This window comes from Silurus aristotelis (genome assembly GCF_946808225.1).
Source record: "Silurus aristotelis genome assembly, chromosome: 9".
NCBI lineage: Eukaryota > Metazoa > Chordata > Actinopteri > Siluriformes > Siluridae > Silurus > Silurus aristotelis.
Window position 1 is genome coordinate 23056160 of NC_139582.1, and position 13858 is coordinate 23070017.

Consider the following 13858-nt stretch of genomic DNA (forward strand, 5'->3'; position numbering starts at 1 on the left):
ATGAGTTGTTTGGCCATCTTTACTGCAGACTCGGCTTTGCCATTGCTTTGCGGATATTCCGGAGATGACGTCACATGTCTAAATTCCCAAGTAGTGCTGAACTGTCTGAATTCCTGAGAGCTGTATTGTGGCCCGTGTTCAGAGATTACTGTGTCTGGGATGCCGTGTCGTGCAAAATGGGCCTTTACCTTGTGTATCACTGCTCCTGAGCTGGTTTCAGCGAGACAATCAATTTCCTAGAAGTTGGAGAAATAGTCAACTGTGATGAGATATGCTCTGTTGTTGAATGAGAATAAATCTGTTCCCACTTTTGCCCAAGGCCTCATAGGAATGTCATGTGCGTACATAGTCTCTTTCTGCTGTCGTACATCCACAGTTCTGCAAACAGCACATTTCCCGATGTATGCTCTCACAGCAGCACTCACCCCAGGCCAGAATACACAGTCTCTCGCTCTGCGCAAGCAGTTTTCAATGCCTAGGTGTGATGCATGAATTCTCTCCACAATCTCGGTCCTCAGCTTTGCTGGTATTAGAGCTCTCTCTCCTCTAAAAATCACTCCATCTTGCACACTGAGCTCTTCTCTTACAGAAAAGAATTGTCTTGCCTCTTCTTCCAGCTGAGTTTTCTCCTCTGGCCATCCCTGGCCATCACTTTCTGCAACAAATGAAATGTTTCACCCTTAGCAGTTTCTCTCTGTATCTTTTCTAGAATCCCTTCTGATATGGACAGGTAGTGCAACATGTTGATTGTCTCAATTTCTGTCTCTACTGATCCTTCTGCAGCACACTCTGGTAGTTCTCTTTCACCATCTCATGTTCGAGATCCACCTATGGGAAGGACATCCGTACCTGACCTCTGCAGAAGCATCCAATTGCATCAAGTCTGGCTTGACAGACAGGAGTGCGTGCCCAATGGCAGGTAAGGCAACGCCCCTTACCCGAGTGCATAAGGCACCTGCACGCACTACCTTTCCTCAGTGAGCAAATTTGCTTCTCGTGCAGCTAGCAGGGCAAACTTGGTGGATCTCTTCACTCGATGTTTCAGAGAACCAGGGTTACGAAAGTAACCTATTGTTCTCTTTCACCATCTCATGTTCGAGATCCACCTATGGGAGATATAGACAACTCCCTGGTTGCCCAATACACTCACAGCGAGGCCCTGTAAGCCAGAGGACAGCCAAACAGGTGGTGCACGGCACGTCACAAAGCAGCAGACTCAATAGACTGCTCGGGATAAAAACCCAGCCATGGAAAGAAACACGACATGTGGTAACACGCATGTTAGAACCCCGATGATGACCAACAACATGTGACTGGACCAACCTGAGTCTCAAGAAAAAGGGGAACTATACGCTTGAAATATACATAACTAGGCCGGGCAGACGGAGTTGAAAGGAGTGCAGGCTTAGTAGCACGTGGCTACGAAGAGCCCACACCAAGACCGCCAAAAAGCTGCACGCCTCTCGATTCATACGCTATGGAGAAGGCCACTACCAGCCAACGAGAGAGGCATTGCTTGGAGATGGGGTTCCCCGTGTTATCGGTGGGGCCCAAGAGATGAAGAGCTGGTCGCTCCTTAGAAAAGAGTTTGTCCTGTCCAAGTAAACCTGTAGGGCACGCACAGGGCACAAAGCATTTAACCCCTGGTCCTCGGCAGAGGAAAAAGGAGGAGGAAGAAAGGCAGGAAGCACAATCACCTCACCAGTGAAGGCTGGAAAGCATTTAGGCACGAAGGCCGGGTTAGGCCTAAGCAAAACACTATATCCTTTGAACGAGAATTTGGAGCACGAGGAATGAACCGAGAGTGCAGGCAAATGACTGACACGTTGGGCGGAAGCCAAAAACCAGAAGCAGAGCCGTCCTGAAGGACGGAAGCCTGAGGGAGATATCCCAAAAACCCAATCCGGGTCCACACCTTCGGAGACCGGGATGGAGCGGCGCGCGCCCTTCATAAATCCACGGAAAAGGAGGTGCTGTCCCACCGTAGTGGCGTGACATGCAGCGATAGCCGCTAAATAGACCTTGATCGTCGAAAAGGTTCTGCCGCGATCGATAAGGTCACGCCAAGAAAACCCAGAATGTCAGCGACCGAGCACAGATATGAAACGAGCCGGTGTTTCTTGCACCGCGGCTTAAACACACGCCATGCACAATCGTAGAGAGAACGCGTGGAAGAGGCCCTGGCATTCTGAATTGTGGCGATAACACGCGAAGGACGCCCCAAAGTGTTCAAATATGCCCTCACAGGGGCCAGGCCCAGAAAGCCACCCTGTCTGGGCGAGGATGATAGATTTCCCCGTCCGCTCAGACCACAAGGTCCGTGCACAATGGGAGGGGCCAAGGTTCCCATAGGTGGATCTCTCCACTCGATGTTTCAGAGAACCGGGGTTACAAAAGTAACCGATTGTTTTCTATGGTTTAAGAAAATAATTAGCATAGCAAGACTTTTATCTAAATCTTGTTGCTAGCTTCTACAACTTTTTCACCACCGCGCTGCGTAATATCCTGGAGAGTGGCTCAATAACTACCGTCCAGTAGTCAAAGCTTTTTCATTGGGTACTCTTAAGGCCGTCGCTTAAATCGGGTTATCGCTTCTCGGCCTTTTGGCTAAGATCACGTGTAGTATCTTAGCGCGATGCCAGAAGAAGGCGAAAAATGCCGGCCCGAGTGGTGCGGCTTAGGCGCGCAGTTCGGCTTGAATTGAAGGTGGCTGCTTCAGCAGAAGTTAATCCTCTGGGCCCGGTTTTTCAAAAGGTTTAATCTGGATAAAATTGATCCCGATTTAGTAATCCTTTTTTTGCAATCTGTGATCACATAATCCAGCTTACTTCTTGAGCCAGTTTTTCGAAGCAACATCGGATTGGATCAATCTGATCCGGATAGAAACTTTTCACAATGTAGAACTATAGATATGTAAAGAGCAACAAGTAGAATAGCCAGTGTGCGGTCAATATAAGTTTATTATTATTTGAAATGAAAACACACATTTAAAAGAAACTAAACACAAGAAAAACCCCACCCCATCCTCTTCCAGCAGAGACCTACAACACAAACACTGTACATTGAGGATATTTATAACAAGTTTCAAATATAGATGTATTAAAAAAAAAAAAAGACTTAATGTCAAATACTCCACAATAATTTCAGACTTCCTCATCTGATGTGGAGAGACCAGCTTGTCTGAGCGTAGCCTTTAGGAGGCGGATCTCAAGTCTGGCCTTGGTTTGCTGCAGTTTGGTCAGAGTCAGTTGTTCCTCTGCCAGATGAAGCTGTGCTTCTGCCCTTTCAGTCTCTTTTTGCAGAAGTGCCTTGTAATCATTATCTTTGTTTGATGAAAGGCGCTTCAAGCCTTTGCTCTGAGATCCTGTGGCAACTACCACTGGCTCAACCAATGAGGATCCAGCTTCTTCCTCAGGAAAAGAGCTGAGATTCAATATAAATACGCTCTCTGGATCAGCCTCAGGAGGAATTGGCAGATTCTCCTCCTCCTCCTCAATCCAAGGCTCGCCATCCCCTACAACACCTTGAATACCATGGAGAGCTTGCGACTTCTCACCTCCAATGATGTCGAGGACCACATCTGTGTAATCTCCCCTCTTAAATGGCTTGTTGCCTGTTTGTGGGTTTTTGGATTCAGCATGGTCCTTTGTTGCCCTAGCCTTAAAATTCTTCCACCGCAATTTGATTTGGTCTGTGGTCCTCCTCTGGCCAGACCCTATGGCATTTACATTTTCTGTGATTAAAATCCAAGCATCATTTTTCTTTTTGTTGGTATCCTTAGCAGAATGAAAACTTCCCACTATTGTTCCATAATGGCACCGAACACCCTCTAGTAGTGCATTGGTTTCAGCAGCAGTGAATTTACAGCTTCTTGAGTCTATGGTTCGTTGCTTTACTATAGTGAACATTGTTCATCAATTATAGGCTTAGGGTCCAATTGCCTCAATTGAACACAAGCCAAAACTAATCAGTTGTAATAGGTGTGTCTGAAAAGACCAACTACACAGCCATATAAATCAGCCTTTCTCAGAGGATTCACAGAGAGACAGTGAAATGGCAGGTGTTGTCCACCGCCACCACCACTTTGCCAGGAGAGGATACCGTCAAAGGGTGTATGTTGAACCTACCAAGCCACTGGAGCAATACACCACTGAGGAGCTGTATGTCCGGTTTCGCTTTGGGAAGGCTGATATAGAGTACCTTGTGAACCTTCTCAGGCCAAAACTTCAACACAGAACCCAAAGGAGTCACGGTCTGTCTGTGGAAGACCAGATCCTCATTGCTTTCTGATTTTATGCATGTGGGACTTTCTATCAGGTTGTTGGTGACTATATGGGAGTGGTGAAATCAGCTGTGTGTGATGTGGTGAGAGATGTGTCAATCACACTGGCCAGCCTGGTCAATGAATTTGTTTCTTTTCCAAAGGACAACCAGATTGCCCAGGCCAAGCGCAGCTTTTTTCTTTTGGGGAATATGCCTAATACTATTGGAGCAATCGACTGCACACGTGCATATACAAGCACCTCGTGAGAATGAATGGGAGTTTATAAACAGAAAGGGGAGGCACAGCATCATTGTCCAACTTCTGTGATGCTGACCTCATCATCACCAACTGCGTTGTCAAGTGGCCTGGGTCTGTCCATGATGCACGCATCCTGAGGGAGAGCGCTCTATATAGAGACCTCCAAACCAACCGACCGGATGGCATAATATTAGGAGACAGTGCCTACCCACTCCTACCATGGCTGATGACTCCTTTGCTAACAGCAAATACACCGGCGCAGGCACGCTTCAACACTGCTCATTGCAGAGCAAGATGTGCAATTGAATGTTTAAATGGAGTTCTTAAGAGGCGCTTTGCATGCCTTAACTACCTGAGAGCGGAACCACAGAAAGCATGCAACATAACCCTTGCCTGTATTGTCCTGCACAACATCGCTACTAAGCGCAATGTCCCTCTCTGTGCTGACAATGATGCAACTGAGCCACTTGGAGACCCTAACCAACCTCCTGCATTCTGCCAGAACGAGCAAACAGGACGTGCAACAAGGGACGCAATAGTAAGACACTATTTCTGATTTGGAATTGTTTTGGATTTAAAAAATCAATATATATATATATATATATATATATATATATATATATATATATATATATATATATATATTATATATATATATATATATATTATATATATATATATATATATATATATATATATATATATCAATTAGTGACAGAATAAAATTTATTGTTTTTTGTCAATTTTGACAGCTGTTTGGGGGATTATTGTATGAGGCCAAACTCTTTCTACTTTGCTGTAGGCCTATACTGAAAGGCTGAATACGTTAAAGCCTACCTAATCACTGTAGCCTGACGGATGAACAAATAAAATTAAAACCTTATGAATAAATAGGATATCTTGTAAGATACTGCATGATCCAAATATAGTATTATTTGATACATTTTTAAAGTTTTCATTACATTTTGGGCATGGAATCCATGCTGAATCCACCCTTCTGATGGGATCAGTTTAATCCAGATTTTTTGGAACAATGTCACTTACAAAAAGATTTTGTAGAATCCTACAAAAAAGTTCTGAAAAACTAAAGGTTTGATCCGGATCAAAACCAAGATTGGATTACATGATCTAATCCGATTATGTAATCCGTTTTTTCTTTTGAAAAACCCATTTTCAAGATTTGATCCAATCCGTTATCCAAAATCCTAGCGGATTACTTTTGAAAAACCGGGCCCTGGAGTCTGAGGGTGTTTTTGGCCTCTTGAGAGATTTTGACATGCTCTTACATTTGGTTCTTTTTAGTTGCTTTTAAAATATATTATTGACAAAAAACTTATTACACTGTATTCAGCACAAACTGGGGTACCATAATATGTAAACAACTTATATGTGTGTGTTTGTATTTTTGACAAAATAAGGTTTATGCGTGTGTTTTTTTTAAAAAGCACACAAAAAAAAACCTAACTGAAATAAGGCCACAAAACCTATAGTAAACATGTTTTCCCAAGACTTTTTGAGAACAGATCTTCTAATGTAGGTTTTTTGTTTTTTTTATCATGTGAAAATCATCCTGCCTGCTCATTCACATTTAACAATACTTTGATTTAAAATTTAAAAGACACTTTCTACTTTGAAAGGCCATATGTGAAGAGGCGTCGACATGCTGTGACTGACAGCTTCGTAGACAATGGGTCGCATAATGAGCTGTCGATTACATAATGAGCTGTGGATCACTGAGCCAGGATCACAGTGAGAAGTACAGTACTACAACAAGGAATGCGTTTCCTTTGTGGTTTATTTAAAATACACATTAGCAAGGACAGCATTAAAAAGGGAATTGTGTAACAAGTATACAGTACAGTATGTATAAAAAATAAAGAGTGCAACAAAAACAATAACAATACACTACAGTAGGGTTCTGCAAAGCCTAGCCTGTAGGGCTACAATACTATGACATGTAAAATAAGAGCCCAATGTAGCGATACATCTCACTCACGGTTACATCTCTCCATTTGTATTTGCGTCCCTTGGCTATTGACTTGTCCGCTTGAGCATTTGTGTTGTGGCACAGAGTTGACACAACACTCTCCGGGAAAAACATTTTAAATAGGCTAAATGGAGAAGGAAAGTCAGAAGACCTCAGTTGAGGTCCAGGTTCATGTGCGGGCAGGAATCGCAGAGTCTGTGGATCTGTGTCATTATCGGTCTGATCCTTCCATGACTTGGTGGACTGTGTGTGCTGCCCTTGCCCTTTTTGGAGCAGGTGCTTGATCACATCTGTTTATGAAACACACACACACACACACACACACACACACACACACACACACACACACACACACACAGACAGACACATAAACATCACTAATTGTGTCAAGTTGTTTGCATATGTCATACAATGCAATAATGATTCAAACTAAATATAATTTAAGAAAATATAAAATATGTACTTACTCAGGGTGATTCTCGGTCGAACTCAAAATGGAGCGACGCCTGCGTGGCCTGGTGTGAGTTTTCAGTGAAGGCAAGGGGGATGCAGCCACATTCCTAAAAATAACCAAACAATATATTTTTCAGTATTTTTGATGAATACACTTGAACAATATATATTTGTTAGCATGCATTGTACATATAGCATTTACACCTTAGCATTCCGGAACATTTCTGCTAGGTAACACTACATTGGGGCGTGTCCGGTGGAAAAATCTGTTCCTCTACTTGTTTTCACATGATTTATATTCATTGGAAACATATGTTTTTTATTTCACCGACTTATTCTAAAACTACACACTTTAAGCTGTCTAAAGATATATTTTTTATTTCCGTGTGTCAGCTATTGGCCAAGTTTCAGGGCTTTTTGATGACTCTAAACGAAGTTTACGCAGACAGAGGCGACAGATGGCGCACCCTGACTATTTTATTCATTTAAAAAAAATAAAACGTTTTGTTTATATAGTGAGCATACACAAATAAAAGTAGACCCTTTACAGATTTAAATGATGTATTACTTTGACATGTTTGATCAAATATGACCGAGCAGTTTAAGCTCTTTTTGCTGGCATCTGAAAAAAAGCACAGTTGGGCGCCGGCGGCGAATCAGACTCCAGAGGGTTTAGAGGCGATTTGGCTGGATTGGCTGGTTCTCAGAATCATGCAGAAATTTTGTGGGATGAGTCCGTCCAAGATATCCTGTTTGCAAGATTTCACGTCGTCTGGTTTTTTGAATGTAACCTTTATCTCTCTCGCGGACTGCTCTTTGTTTTTTGACCAGTGTACTCGTCAGCCTAAGGTCTCCGTTTGGTTCCTCTTTTTGCCATTAATGAGGTTCCCATTACGGTTCATCTCTACAACCTGTTTGTGCCGGAGGAGGATGTTCGGGCGTTTCTGCAGAGGTACTGCTCTACAGTTTCAGCTGGTGAAAAAGTGAGAGGCCACTTTGGGATCTGGAACGGTAAAAGGCGTTTTATGGTACAGATGAAAGTGGACCAGACTGCTTTAGGTGGTCTGCTACATCCACCAGGCAGCTTTGCCATTGGCCCTCACTGGGGTTTTCTCCACTACCCTTGCCAGCCCCTTTATTGCCGAAGGTGTGGTGCCATTGGACATAACAAGGAGGCCTGTACTGGACGCAGATGCCGCCTGTGTGGATCTGGGGATCATGCAGCCATAGATTGTGGAGTACCTAAAACTTGTAGTCTTTGCGGAAGTGGGGAACATTTGTACCGTCAGTGCCCTTCGAGGATGCGTACCTTTGCATCCTTGGTTACCGAGGAGAGGGAGATTCCTGCCTCTGCAAGATTAACAGAGCCTGGTCCGAGTGAGTTAGAACCAGCAGCAGAACGCCCAGCTGAAGATTCTCACATCACAATGCCATCAGCATCTGCTTCCCAGGCAGGGGAGATCCTGGTGGATTTTTTCGACCCTGCACACCTTGGGAGCACCCAGGGGGAGCCTGAATTCGATTCGAGCTTGGGCCAAATTACATGGACCCCAAATGAGCTGGGCGGAGGCACTTGAGGACCTGGAAAAAAACGCCTACTCCGTCCCAGCCTAACTGGACACCCATGGATCTTACAGATGATTTGGGGAATAGAGAGATGGACATAAAAAGGGACAGAGAGCAACCACAGCAGGGCCCTCTGGATCCAACCAGGTGCCGACAGACAAGAGCGGCAGATGCCGGTACTGAGGAGCGGGATTCGAAGAGGACCAGGGTGGATCAAGGGATTAAGCAGTCCCTTAAAAGGGCTGCAGTGTTTTTGAGTTTGCATTCTGTCCACTTTGATTTGTGTTTCCTGCAGGAATGCCATTTGAGTTTAGAGGCAGAGGGGGTTATTTTTTCCAAAGGGTGGGAAGTGGGGCCTTCGGTTTGGGGGGCTGGTGAGGGAAAGGGGGATGGGGTGGGAATTCTGTTTAAGTTTTGGGATTGGGTCGTTGAGAGCAATGTAGTAGTGGTTCCTGGGAGGGTGATTTGTGTAGATGGGAGCTGGAGGGGGTAAAGTTTACGGCTGTTTTTTCGGCAAGGTTTTTTCGTCTCTTAGAACCTCTATTCAGCACTAACAGAGTGTTATTGGTGGGCGGGGATTTTAATGTGGATGTGGAAGAGGGGGGGAGCTGGCCCAGGTGGTGGCTGGAGCTGGCTTGGTGGATATGTTTAGGGTGTTTGAGCCACAGGCTGCAGGACCCACCTGGAGAAACTCCAGGGGTAACTCCTCCCCATACAGGGTGCTGTATGACACACAAGCAGACTGGTGGGAAAACTTGAAAAAGAGGATTGCTATTTTATGTCATTGGTGGGGTCAGAAGATGGCAAAGAAAAGGAAGGAGCAGGTCGGAAGGTTCAGGGTTCAGGGTTCTCAATACAGCCTGGCGAGAGGGTGATTATAGGCGGCTCAGTGATGCTAGTGAGGCCTTAAAAGCCCACTATGAGGCTGAAGCTCGGGGTTACATTGTGCAGGCAGGCAGGCAGGTACTTCTTTTGGATGAGCGCCCGACACACTTTTTCTTTAATAGCGTGCGGAGCCGTCAGTGTGGGTGTTATTTAGAGGGCCTAAAAGATGGAGCCCACTTAGTCACTTCACCGGAGGGTATGCTGGCTGTGGCTGGGTCTTTTTATGGAAACCTGTTTGGTGTTAGATTTTTAAAAAAAAGGCAAAGAGGGGTTTTTCCTAGAGGGGATAGCTGGTCGTTTGCCGGAGGATGATGCATCAGCTTTAGAAGGCTGCATCAACTTGGCGGAAATGGAGACAGCTATGCTCTCCCTAAAAACTGGAGTAGCTCCAGGTGGTGATGGGCTGCCAGTTGAATGGTATAGGACCTTTTGGTCTCTGGTTAGCCCAGACCTGGTGACCTTGTATGAGGAGGCTATAGAGCGTGGCACTCTACCTCCTTCTCTGAGGGTCAGGACTGTCACTCTTCTATATAAAAAGGGGGACAGGACCGATTTGGCAAACTGGAGACCAATCACCCTGCTTACAGTAGACTATAAGATTCTGGCTAAACTGATCAGTCTTCGCCTCAGCAGTGTGATGACGCTAGTCATTCAGCCAGACCAGACATGTGGGGTGCCTGGGCGTACCTGTAGTATGAACCTGGCACTGATCAGGTTCATAGAGAGACGGACATAAGCATGGGCATGGGCAGAGCAGCGTCAGGTGCCTTTAGCCCTACTGAGTATAGACCAGGAGAAAGCTTTTGACCGTGTTTCTCAAGCTTTCCTGTTTACTTTGTTGGAAAGAATGGGATTTGGTCCGGTCTTTGTCGCAATGGTGTGCCTTCTCTACACTGAAGCAAGCAGCCGCATCATGATAAATGGGCATCTTTCCAAGCAGGTCCCACAGTTAGGGGGAGTCAGGCAAGGGTGCCCATTGTCTCCAATGCTCCATGTGATATACGTGGAGCCATTGTTAGAACGCCTTAGGAGAGAGCCAGCCTTTCAAGGACTGCACATTCCAGGTGCGGGTGGGATCAGGGCCAAGGTGTCAGCATATGCTGATGATGCGACCCTTTTTTTGGGTCGTGAGGGAGACTTTGGTGTTGTTGAGCAAGTCCTGGAGGCTTTCACTGAGGCCACCGGTGCTTGAGTTAACCGGAGTAAATCCACAGTTCAGTATGCAGGAATATGGGCTGGGAGGACTGAGGTCCCAGGGGGGTTCAGTCTGTGTTCTGACGGGATTAAAATTTTGGGTGTGATTTTTTTAGAGAGAGGATAGTGCCCGAAAAAACTGGGACAGGGCTCTCAGTAAACTGAGAGCAAGGTTTGAGAATTGGGGTAAGAGAGATCTCTCACAGGTAGGGAACTGGTGATAAATGATGATTTGCTGGGAGGCTTAAACCATTCGGCTTTTGTTTTTTCAACGACATTTGTGACAGGCAGGCGCTTTGAGCGTCTTCTTTTTACCTTCATATGGGGGGGGGGGGGTAGGAATGAGTGGGTGGCACGCACGAGATTGTACATGGAATGGAAGGATGGTGGAAGAGGGGTGGCTTGTGTCCCTCTAAGGACCATGGCATTGTATGTGTCTTTCACTGCTAGGTTGGTTAGGGGTGAGGAAGGCCATCTCTCATCTTTGTTTACAAAATTCTGGTTGGGTTTTACCCTGGGAACGGTGATCCCCTGGAGAGGCACAGTGCTGTGGTTGACTGACCGTCCAGATTATTATCAAAAAGTAGCTGAATTAGTTCGGGATCAGCCGTGGTGTGTGGTGGATAGCATCGTACTGGACCACAGAAAGCTGTATAGAGAATGGAGGGATCGCTGCACAGCACAATCTGGTGGTGTCACTACCCGAATGCCAAGTATTGAGTGGTTGGTCTTGCAGCCCAAGTGGCTGGACGGGGCCAGCAAAGATTTGCACTAACTGGGAGCCTTGGGCCGTCTACCAGTTAGGGAACGGCTGTATCGGCATGGCTTAAGTCAATCGCCTCTGTGTCCAAGTGGATGTGGTGGAGAGGAGACTTTTGAGCACGCTTAGTGGTCTTGCACGGTAGTGAACCAGTTCTGGAGTCACATATCGGATTGGTGGGCAGCAAAAAGGGGCACAGGTCTGAGCCGGGAGCTGGTGTTGTATGGACAAGGGTTGAGACATATGGAGCCGGGAAGGGTGAGGCTGCTTTTGCAAGTTGAGTCAGTGGCTAAATGCATTGTGTCGGGGACAAGGTGTAAACGCATCCGAAGTGGTTCTTCATATGTCAGACTAGATTACATGCTCCATGCATTTTTGGCTAGACTTAAGAAAGTTCAGGGGGTACAAAATAAGGGTGAGAGTTGAGATAAATAGAGCAGGAATGGGCTGTTGAATAAACAGATGAACTGTATTTATAGAATAGCAGGAGAATTTGTTTGAATGAACGGACGACTGTACATGTGATATGATTTTGTGAATGTATAGTTATGTGCTTTGGTTTAATAAAAAAAAATAATAAAATGAAAAATAAAAATAAAATGTTCTTATCAGTTTAATATCTGATACGTCCTCTATATGAGGACTACATATTAAACGGATTTTTGACCGGGGAGTCGGAAGAGGGGCTTGCTCCAATTGCAGTACTTCTGGGAATGGTGCACCTCTTTACCTGTTAAAAAAGCAAAAATAACGAAAGGAAAAAAAGAGCAACCTCATGCTCATTGTTCTTTTCTTGAGTGCACATAGCTTTCAGTTGTGTAGCGTGTTCAATTTAATTTAATAAATATAAGTTCAATCTTTCTTTTCTTTTCTTTTCTTTTCTTTTCTTTTCTTTTCTTTTCTTTTCTACACCTGTACACCATCAACAGTTTTCCTGCCACAGGCCAATTTACCCTTAGCAAGCTTTCTAGCTCACCAATGGACTTTCAAAGGCCTAGAAACAACCAAAGCATAGCTCAGGTTTCTCTTTATTCACGAATAAATCTTTCGCCTTTTACTAAAAATTTCTATGGAGAGGAACATTGATAAGTTCCAATTATTTTTGCATGCTTTGCTATTTCAAAGCTACTTGTTTTCTATGGTTCCAGAAAAGAATTAGCATAGCGAGACTTTTATCCAAATCTTGTTGCTAGCTTCTACAACTTTTTTTCTCCTCCATCTACTCCTCGCCAACTGTCTAAACAAGAGCAGCAGAAATTAGAGGATCAGGAAGAGGACACACTCAGGGAACTTCTCCTCTTCCTGCGTGATGTCACCAACAGACTTATTCAGGACAAGCGCTTTAAAGCCTTCACGAAGCCAGTAGATACAGAAGAGGTTCCCGATTATACTACAGTCATTAAGCAGCCCATGGACCTGTCCACAGTACAATCCAGACACCGATCCGTCAGATCGAATTATCAGACATCGTGCCTGCACACTCAAAGACATGCTATCATCAAGGACGAGTTGGATGAAAACTTTGAAAAGATCTGTGTTGAGATTAAGGAGTCCCGCCTGAAACGAGGATGTACATCATCAAGGTTTACACCATCATATTACCATGTTTTACCAAAAGTCCCGGCATCAGCAGAACCAAAACCCACAGAAAACGGTCCTTCCAAAGATGTGGCCCTTGTTACAACACCAGTGGCTAAACCAAAACATCCAGCTTCACAGAAGAAAAGGAGACGCAAGAGGCTTTGGTGCAATGGGCGTGTGTGCCAGAAGAAGTCCATACAAGCACACACAAAGGACAAGTCAGATGAAGAAGATGACGATGAAGAGGATGATGAAGAGGGACAAATGGCAGAGCGGGACGTGGATGGGTCCGAACAGATGGATGTGGAGAACAAGAAGAATGGTTCTACATCGAAAGAGGGCAAGAACGAAACCCTGGAATCCACACACAATGAGACTTTTATCCAAATCTTGTTGCTAGCTTCTACAACTTTTTCACCACCGCGCTGCGTAATATTCTGGAGAGTGGCTCAATAACTACCGTCCAGTAGTCAAAGCTTTTTCATTGGGTACCCTTAAGGCCGTCGCTTAAATCAGGTTATCGCTTCTCGGCCTTTTGGCTAAGATCAAGTGTAGTATCTGTTCTTATCAGTTTAATATCTGATACGTTCTCTATATGACGACTACATATTAAACGGATTTTTGACCGTGGGAGTCGGAAGAGGGGCTTGCTCCATCCGCTCCACGCATCAGCCCGGAATTGCAGTACTTCTGGGAATGGTGCACCTCTTTACCTATTAAAAAAGCAGAAAATACTTGTTTTCTATGGTTCAAGAAAAGAATTAGCATAGTGAGACTTTGATCCAAATCTTGTTGCTAGCTTCTACAACTTTTTCACCACCGCGCTGCGTAATATTCTGGAGAGTGGCTCAATAACTACCGTCCAGTAGTCAAAGCTTTTTCATTGGGTACCCTTAAGGCCGTCGCTTAA

At 44.9% G+C, this 13858-nt stretch overlaps 1 pseudogene across 1 annotated transcript; it reads left to right on the plus strand.

The window, feature by feature from the left end:
* The first annotated feature begins 3937 nt into the window (after positions 1–3937).
* Positions 3938–5078, plus strand: LOC310731596 (putative nuclease HARBI1; annotated as a pseudogene). Its single transcript has one exon. The product of its transcript is annotated as a putative nuclease HARBI1 (transcript).
* The last annotated feature ends 8780 nt before the right edge of the window (positions 5079–13858 follow it).